Here is an 8948-nt window from a genome sequence, read left to right as displayed (position 1 = left end):
TGAATGTCATTATATTGTCTACCTAAAATGTACCAATGATTAGAATGAATAATCAATAATGTAAAATAGGAAGAAAAGGTCCAAAGGGGTAGGGGTAGTGGGAGGGGCAGGGGAAAGGAAAGAAGGGAAAGGAAAAAATGATGAGAAATGGAAAAAATGGAAATAAAGTCTCTGTAAATAGGGAAGGGTGGAGGGCGTGAAGGGAGGGCTAGGAATGGGGAAAAAATAAGAACCAAGATGCATTATATAAAGGTACAATTCCCAATGAGAAATGTAATTGTGTTGTATATCTACAATGTACCAATAAAAGAATTTAATACAAAAAAAAAAGGCAAGCTAACTATAACTAGGGGAATGTCACAAAGGGCCTAAAAGCAATAATGTCAGCTGACTGGCTGAGGAGGAGCCTTCCAGGTATCTGTACCACCACCCCCCGTGCCAAGGACCAGAGCAGGCCCCCAGTGCTAAGGAAGAGGTGAGCCTTCTGAACATCTGTAGCACTGCTCCCAGTACCAAGGAGCAGAGTTACACCCAGTACTGAGGATCAGAGCTGCCCCCAGTGCTGAGGAGGACCCTTCTCTGCCACTGTACCACCATCCCCACTGCCAAGGAGGTGAGCCACTCAGTTGCCAGCAACACACAATCCCTCTCACCCCATTGAAATGAGAGGACACATAAACAAGTCTCAAAAGTAGACTTCCAGATCACCTAAAGCAACACCAAAGGGAAACAAGATGGAACAATTTGATACTCAAAAACATGGACTCCCCGAACTGGCAACAAAAGAGGATCTGGAAAAAATGAAATCAGAAATAATTTCTCAGATAACAGCAGAGATTGTGTGCATAGTGCAAGACATGATTAATAAATCTAGAGAGGACACAGATTTAAAAAAATACTCCATTGAAAGTTTACACAGCAGAATGAGACAATTTGAGGACAGAATTTCAGATATGAAGGATAAGATTGCAATTAGTGACTAGGAAAAGAAAAATTGCTTTAAAATTGTAAGGGACCATGAGAAATCAATCCAGCAGCTGCTAGAGGATGCAAAGAAGAATAACATAAGACAGATTGGAGTCAATGAAGAAACAGGAGACATTGCAGATGACATAAAAAAAATGTTCACAGAAGTGATGGCAGAAAACTTCCCAAGCAGGGGAAAAGAACTTCACAGACAGATAAGTGAGGCATATAGGACTGCAACTAGCCTTGATCAAAAAAATCTACACATAAGGATATAATTATTAAGATTCCAGAAACCCCAAATGATACTTCTCCTCAAACATTTGACCTGCAGAATTGCTTCACCCTATTTTTGTGTTTGGAAGGCAGGTGTGGGGTATTGAAACTTCCTGCTTCTTCCCTTGTGTCTCCTGCCTCTCCTTTCTGGCCTGCTCTATCACCTAGGGCCCTTGGAGCCGCAGAGTCTAGCTAAAGGGATTTTTTTTGTCCCTTTGTGGCTCTGAGCTACATCTCTGAGTCCTGAATAGTAGGTGGGACTTGGACAGAGATTAGCCAAGCAGTCATATCTTGGGACAAAGACAAGTTTGCAACAGCATGTGACCCTACTTGACCAGAAAATAGGATGTAAAAGACAGAGTCAAGAATCAGGCTAGGCAGACCACTAGGGCCAGATCATGGAAGGCTTTGGAGGCCAGGCCAGCAGACCATCTCCATGCTATGGCTGGTGTTTGCCAAGGTGGGTTCTGAAGACAACTTGCATTTGGGGATATTGATAGAAATAACTAGAACTGGCAGAATCCTGTTTTGCTTCAGTGGATGTAGCCAGTGGGGACTGCATTTTACCAGATATCAAACTCAGGACCTTGCACTTGCAAGCCAGGAGCAGCACCACTAAGCTAAAGCCCCACCTCAAATTTTATAAAAGAAGAAACAGAGCTGAGAGGAAGGGGCGTCCAGGCTGCCATTCCACTGCTCCCAGCCCAGAGGTAGGGGCTTCTGGGCCACCATTCCACCACTCCCAGCCCAGAGGAAAGGACTTCTGGGCCACCATTCTACTGCTCCCAGCTCAGAGGAGTTGAGCCACACAGATGCCAATAGACCCCCACCCCGCCATGACAAAATGAGAAGACACATAAACAAGTCTCAAAACCAAATTTCCAGATCACCTACAGCAACCCCAAAGGGAAATGAGATGGAACCCTCTGATACTCAAACATCTGGACTCCCTGAACTGGCAACAAAAGAGGATCTGGAAAAAATAAAATCAGAAATAATTTCTCAGATAACAGGAGAAATTGTGCCCCTAGTGCAAAGACATGATTAATAAATCTAGAGAGGAGCTGAGGAACATGATGGAATTCCAACATACGAAACAAATGGAATCCATAAAACAGATACAAACAGATTTCCAGGAGATGAAAAACTCCATTGAAAGTCTACACAGCAAAATGAGCCAATGTGAGGACAGAATTTCAGATATAGAAGGTAAGATTGCAATTAGTGACCAGCTTCAAAATTGTAAGGGACCACAAGCAATCAATCCAGCAGCTGCTAGACGATGAAAAGAAGAATAACATAAGACTCATTGAAGTCAATGAAGAAACAGGAGAGGGTGTAGATAACATAAAAAACTCTTCACAGAAGTGATGGCAGAAAACTTCCCAAGGAGGGGAAAAGAACTTGACATATAGATAAGTGAGGCATATGGGACTTCAAATAACCTTGATCAAAAACTCTCCACACATAGGCATATAATTGTTAAGATTCCAGAAACCCAACAGGAGAACAAAGTTCTACAAGCAGTGAGAGAAAAGAAACAAATCACATACAAAGGAAAGCCCATCAGAATCACAGCAGACTTCTCAATGCAAACCCTTAAGGCAAGAAGAGCTTGGAGTGACATATTCCAAGCACTAAAACAAAACAGCCTCCAACCCAGATTGATGTACCCTGAAAAACTATCTTTCAAAATGGATGGAGAAATAAGATACTTTCATGACAAAGAGAACCTTAAGAACTTCATAAATACCAAACAAGCACTCCAAAAAATTTTAGAGAATACCCCAGGAAAAGACAATGAGGATCACAACCCCAGGAAGCCCAGCACAATGAATCTACTGGGCATGACAAGAAATTAAAAGCAAAGGGGGAGAATCCAACAAAAAGAAAAAGTCATGACAAGGATAACTCAATAAATATCAGTTTTAAGCATCAACGTTAATGGTCTCATTTCACCAATCAAAAGAAATAGACTGGCAGAATGGGTCAAGAAGTGATATTCAACAATATGCTGCATATAAGAAACACACTTCATTCAAAAGGAAACTCATAGACTGAAAGTTAAAGGATGGAAAACCATCCTCCATTTGACAGGAACCTGAAAAAAAGCAGGAGTAGCTATCTTCTTTGCAGATCAAGTGCATGTCAAACCAACACTGATTAAGAGAGACAAAGAAGGATGCTACAACCTTGTAAAGGGAACACTCCAACAGGAAGAGATGACAATCATAAATATCTATGCACCAAACACTACTGTGCCCAACTGTATAAAACAAATACTAACAGACATGAAAAGTCATATATGCACAAATGCAATTATAGTAAGGGACCTCAATACCCCACTGTCCCAAATAGATCAAGTAGACAAAAAATAAGTAATGAAATACTAAAACTCAATCGAACTCTTGAACAAATGAACCTAACAGATGTTTACAAAGTGTTCCACCCCACAAAATCAGAATACATATTCTATTCAGCTGCACACAGGTCATTCTCCAAAATAGAAGAGATACTCACTCATAGAACATGTTTAAGTAAATGCAAAGGAACTGACATTATCCCCCGTACATTATCAGATCATAGTGTGATGAAATTGGAGATCCATAGCAAAAGAAACTGCAAAAATTACATAAACACATGGAAATTGAACACATTTCTGAATAACCAATGAGTCACAGAGGAAATTAAAGAAGAAATCAGACAGTTCCTTCAATTAAATGACAATGACAATACAACATATCAGAATCCATGGGACACAATGAAAGCAGGCTTACGAGGAAAATTCATAGCAGTGAATGCACATATTAGGAAAACAGAATGAGCCCAATTAAACAACCTGATGCTGAACCTCAAGCTTCTAGAAAAGGAAGAGCAGGACACATCCAAAGTTCATACAAGGAATGAAATTATAAAGATCAGAACAGAAATCAATTCAATGGAGACTAATAGAATGATACAAAAAATTAATGAAGCCAAGAGTTGGTTCTTTGAAACAATAAACAAAATTGACAAATCCTTAGCCAATCATATCAGAAAAAGGAAAGAAAAGGCCCAAATCCATGTAATTAGCAATGAAAAGGGTGAAATTACAACAGACCCAACAGAAATCCAGAGGTTCATCAATACCTACTTCCAGAATCTATATGACAATAAGATGGAAAACACAGAAGAAATGGACAGATTCCTAGATATGTATGAATTACCAAAGTTGAAAAAGAAGACCTAAAAATTCTAAACAACTATCAATCAATGAAATTGAAAATCTAATTAAAAACTTACCAAATACGAAAAGCCTGGGTCCTGATGGCTTCACTGCTGAATTCTACAAGACACTTAGAGAGGAACTACTGCCACTACTATTTAAACTCTTCAATGAAATTGAAAGGGAAGCAGGGCTCCCAAATTAATTCCTGGAAACAAGCATCACCTTCATCCTGAAAGCAGAGAAAGACCCAACCCAAAAAGAAAAATATAGGACTGTCTCACTAATGAACATAGATGCAAAAATCCTTAATAAGATGCTAGCAAATACAATGCAGAAGATCATCAAGAAGTTCATACACCCTGACCAAGTGGGATTCATCCCAGGGATGTGGGGATGATTCAACATACATACACAAATCAATACATGTAATACAGTATATCAATAGAGCCAAGGACAAAAACCATATGATCATCTCAATAGATGCAGAAAAAGCATTTGACAAAATCTAGCATGCATTTATGATTAAAACCCTACAGAAAATTGGAATAGACAGTCTCTACCTCAATCTGATGAAAGCTATCTATGGAAAACCAACAGCAAACAACATACTACACTGTCAAAAACTGAAATCCTTCACACTAAAATCAGGAACAAGACAAGGATATCCACAATCACCACTCCTGCTCAATATAGTTTTGGAAACATTAGCCATGGCAATTAGACAAGAGAAAGAAATAAAAGGAACAAAAATAGGAAATGAAGTCAAATCGTCATTTTTTACAGATGATATGATATCTATATAGAAGACCCCAAGAACTCCACCAAAAGTCTTCTAGACTTAATAAGCAAATTCAGTAACGTAGCTGGACAAAAGGTCAACACACAAAAATCAATACCTTTCCCTTACATAAACAACAGACTTGCCAAGAGAGAAATAGGGCAAAAAATTCCTTTCAAAATAGCATCCAAAAAATTGAAATACCTAGGAATCAACCTTACCAAAGAAATCAAAGATCTCCTCTCTGAAAACTATAGCACTCTGAAAAGAGAGACTAAAGATGATATCAGAAAATGGAAAGACATCCCTTGCTCCTGGATAGGAAGACTCAACATAGTAAAAATGGCCATACTTCCAAAACTGCTATATAGATTCAATGCAATCCCAATTGAAATTCCAGCAAAATACTTCACGGACCTTGAGAAAAAGTCCAAAAATTCATTTGGAACAAGAAGAGACCCAGAATAGCAAAAGCAATTCTAGGCATCAGAGACATGGCAGGTGGTATCACAAGCTCCAAACTTGAAACTATACTACAAAGTTACTGTGATAAAAACAGCATGGTACTGGCAAAGAAACAGACTTGCGGACTAGTGGGACAGATTAGCAGATGCAGATACCACTCCAGACCCACTCAGCCATCTCTTCTTTGATAAAGGACCCAAACACCCTCACTGGAAGGAAGATAGCCTCTTTAATAAATGGTGCCGCAAAATATGGGTTTCAATTTGCCAAAGATTAAAACTAGACCTATATCTCTCACGATGCACTAAACTACAATCAAAATGGATTAAAGATGTAAATATTAAAGCAGAAACACTGAACCAGTTGGAACAGAGGTTAGGTAGAACTCTTGAAAACATTGGTGTGGGATAAGATTTTATGAACAAAACCTCAGTTGCCCATGAACTAGCACAAACAATCAACAAGTGGGATCTCTTCTTACTAAAAGGCTCTGCACAGCAAGAGAGATCATTGACACCATAAAGAGACAATCCACAATATGGGCAAAAATTTTCACCTGCTGTTCCTCAGACAAAGATCTATTATCTAGAATCTATAAAGAACTTAAAAAAATCAGACCTCCCAAATTTAAATACCCAATATGAAAATGGGCATCTGAAATGAACAGACATTTCTCAGGCAAAGAAGTAAAAATATCAAATAAACATACGAAAAAATGTTCAACATCACTGGTCTTTCAAAACATGCAAATGAAAACAATGCTGAGATTCCACCTCACCCCAAAAAGAATGGCTGCTATCAAGAAATCAACCAAAAACAAATGCTGGTGTGGCTGTGGGGAAAGAGAACCCTGTTGCGCTGGTGGTAGGAGTATAGACTGGTGCAACCACTGTGGAAATCAGTATGGAAATACCTCAAAGAACTAGGACTGGAAGTCTCATTTGACCCAGCTATTTCCTTGCTGGGTATCTTCCCCAAAAATTAAAAGAAGCACACCACAGTGATATATGTGCACCCATGTTCATAGCAGCACAATTTGTAATAGCCAAAACTTGGAAGCAGCACAATTGCCCATTGACTGTATCCTGGATAAAGAAAATGTGGGGTTTTTAATAATAAAATGGAGTACTACTCAGCCCTAATAAATGAGAAATTGGAGACATTCATAGCTAAATAGATGCACATTGAGGCTATACTCAAGTGAAATAAATAGGACACATGTGTAAATAGTGAATAATTTCTCTCATGTGAGAAGCTGAAAGTGTAGATAAGCACTAAAAGTTATAATAGATAATGTGAAATAGGAAGAAAAGGGCCAAAGGAGAAGGGGAAGTGGGAGGGTAGGGGAAAGGAAAGATGGGAATAGAATTAATATGACAAAATGAAAAAACGGAAACAGTCTGTAAATAGGGAGGGATGGAGGGGTTGAAGGGAGGGAAGGGGAATGGGGACAAACTAAGAACCAAGATGGACTATGTAAAGGTACAAATTTTCAATGATGAATTTCATTATATTGTATACCTAAATTGTACCAATAAAATTAATTTTTAAAAACAGGCTTCAAATGAGTTATGCTTCTTTAGAGGCTTTTCGTGTAGTAGCATTACTTATTTATGCACTGAATGTTATGCTAACACTTAATAAGTATGCACTACTGAGTTTCTGTGTGTGAGGAACTGGGTGAGGCCCTGCCACCTACTTTCTTGTAAGATGGCAGTGCAGATATGAGCAGAGGCTGCAGCCTCATCTGAAGCTCTGACTGGGGCTCAGGAGCCCCATCTAGATGATTTACTCACATGGCTTTCACAGGTGCCTCCATTCCTTGCCAAGTGGGTGTCTGCTAACATGGTAGCTTGCTTCCTCCATTGTAGGTTATGGGGTGGTGAGAAGGGGAAGAAAAGAATAAGCAGTAGGCTACTGTGTTGCCAATCAGTTAAAGGTCTTTTTGTTGGATTTCTATGGAAATCATGAGTGGCAAAGTGAAGCTCTGCTGGCAGTCCTGATGTCACCAGATGACACTGGATAATATAGATGCCAACAGTTGACATAGCCAGCTGCTGCTCACTGCTGCTGTGGGCCACTGCTATCCAGTGCTGATTTGCACTAGACACTGTAGGTCAACTCTGCCAGGTGCTAGTCTCTGCTGCTGAGTGCTGACTGCTGGTATTCAGAGGTCTTCAGGGCTAACAGCCCCTACTGTTTATTCTTTCCTTAGAGACAACTTCTCTGTCCACACTACTCAGGAATCCTGACCAGACTTACAGGACCTTCAGGACCTCCATACTACCTGAGAAATAAATCATGAGCAGGTTCACAGGACCACCAAAGCCAGTCTTTATTTTAACAGGGCCTGTGTTGCAGCACAGGGGCCGGTAAACTGGAGGGAGCCCTCCTAGACCAATGGGAGAAGTATGCTGAGAGTACTGCTTATATCATAGCTGTAGTCCTGCAACCGGTTCAAGTTCAGTCCTGTTGATTGGCCCAAGTGCATAGTGGAGCAGGGGTCTGGGGTGGCCACAGCTGCAAATTGGAGTGTGTGTAGGTGAACTGAGTTGTTTGACTGACAGCTGTGGTCTCTGAAAAAAATGGCAGGGCTGAAACCAGCGACTTGAGAAGGCTAGGTGTGTTCATCAGAGCTAACTGGGATTCTGGGAGGTTGGTAATGTTGACAGTGGGCCTAGACCCCTCTCTCCCTGATCTTAACCATGTTTCCCCATCCTTCTTTAGAGGAGGCAACAGTGTCTGTAGTGACAGGAGCAAGGGAGAAGCCTGGAAGAGAGTGGCTGTTAAACAAGGGTAGACATGGAGACCAGTTTTCCAGTCCATGGAGGGGAAAGGCATCAAAGAGGAAGGGCACAGCAGCCCCCCACCAGGCCACACTGCCTCCGGCTGGTGAGGGAAGTATTGGCCCTTCTCTCTCAGTGTGCCTTCCATAGTACCTTCAGTCTCACACCTGAACCTTCATTATATTGTTTTCACCAGAAGAGTCAGTGAGCACATTCCTCAGTCAAGGAAAGAGAATTCAATTCCATCCACTGAATGGAGGTATAGTGAATAATGTGTGGTCAGTTTAAATCCACCACCCCGGTGTTTGAGGAAAAATCCACATAAATTGCTTTTGGATAATTCTATGAAGATGAGGTTATTAGGAAATAAGTATGTATCCAGGAAAAAAAGGATTTAAAGGTTTACATTGGATAGGGCAATCAGGTTTTAGCTCTATTGCCTACTCCGATCAATTGATAATAGCTGCCT

The sequence above is a fragment of the Heterocephalus glaber genome, unplaced genomic scaffold (assembly GCF_053883595.1).
Source record: "Heterocephalus glaber isolate CG9 unplaced genomic scaffold, H.glaber_assembly_v1.0 deba00000281, whole genome shotgun sequence".
In the NCBI taxonomy this organism is placed as follows: Eukaryota; Metazoa; Chordata; class Mammalia; order Rodentia; family Bathyergidae; genus Heterocephalus; species Heterocephalus glaber.
Note: the sequence above shows the minus strand (reverse complement) of the source record.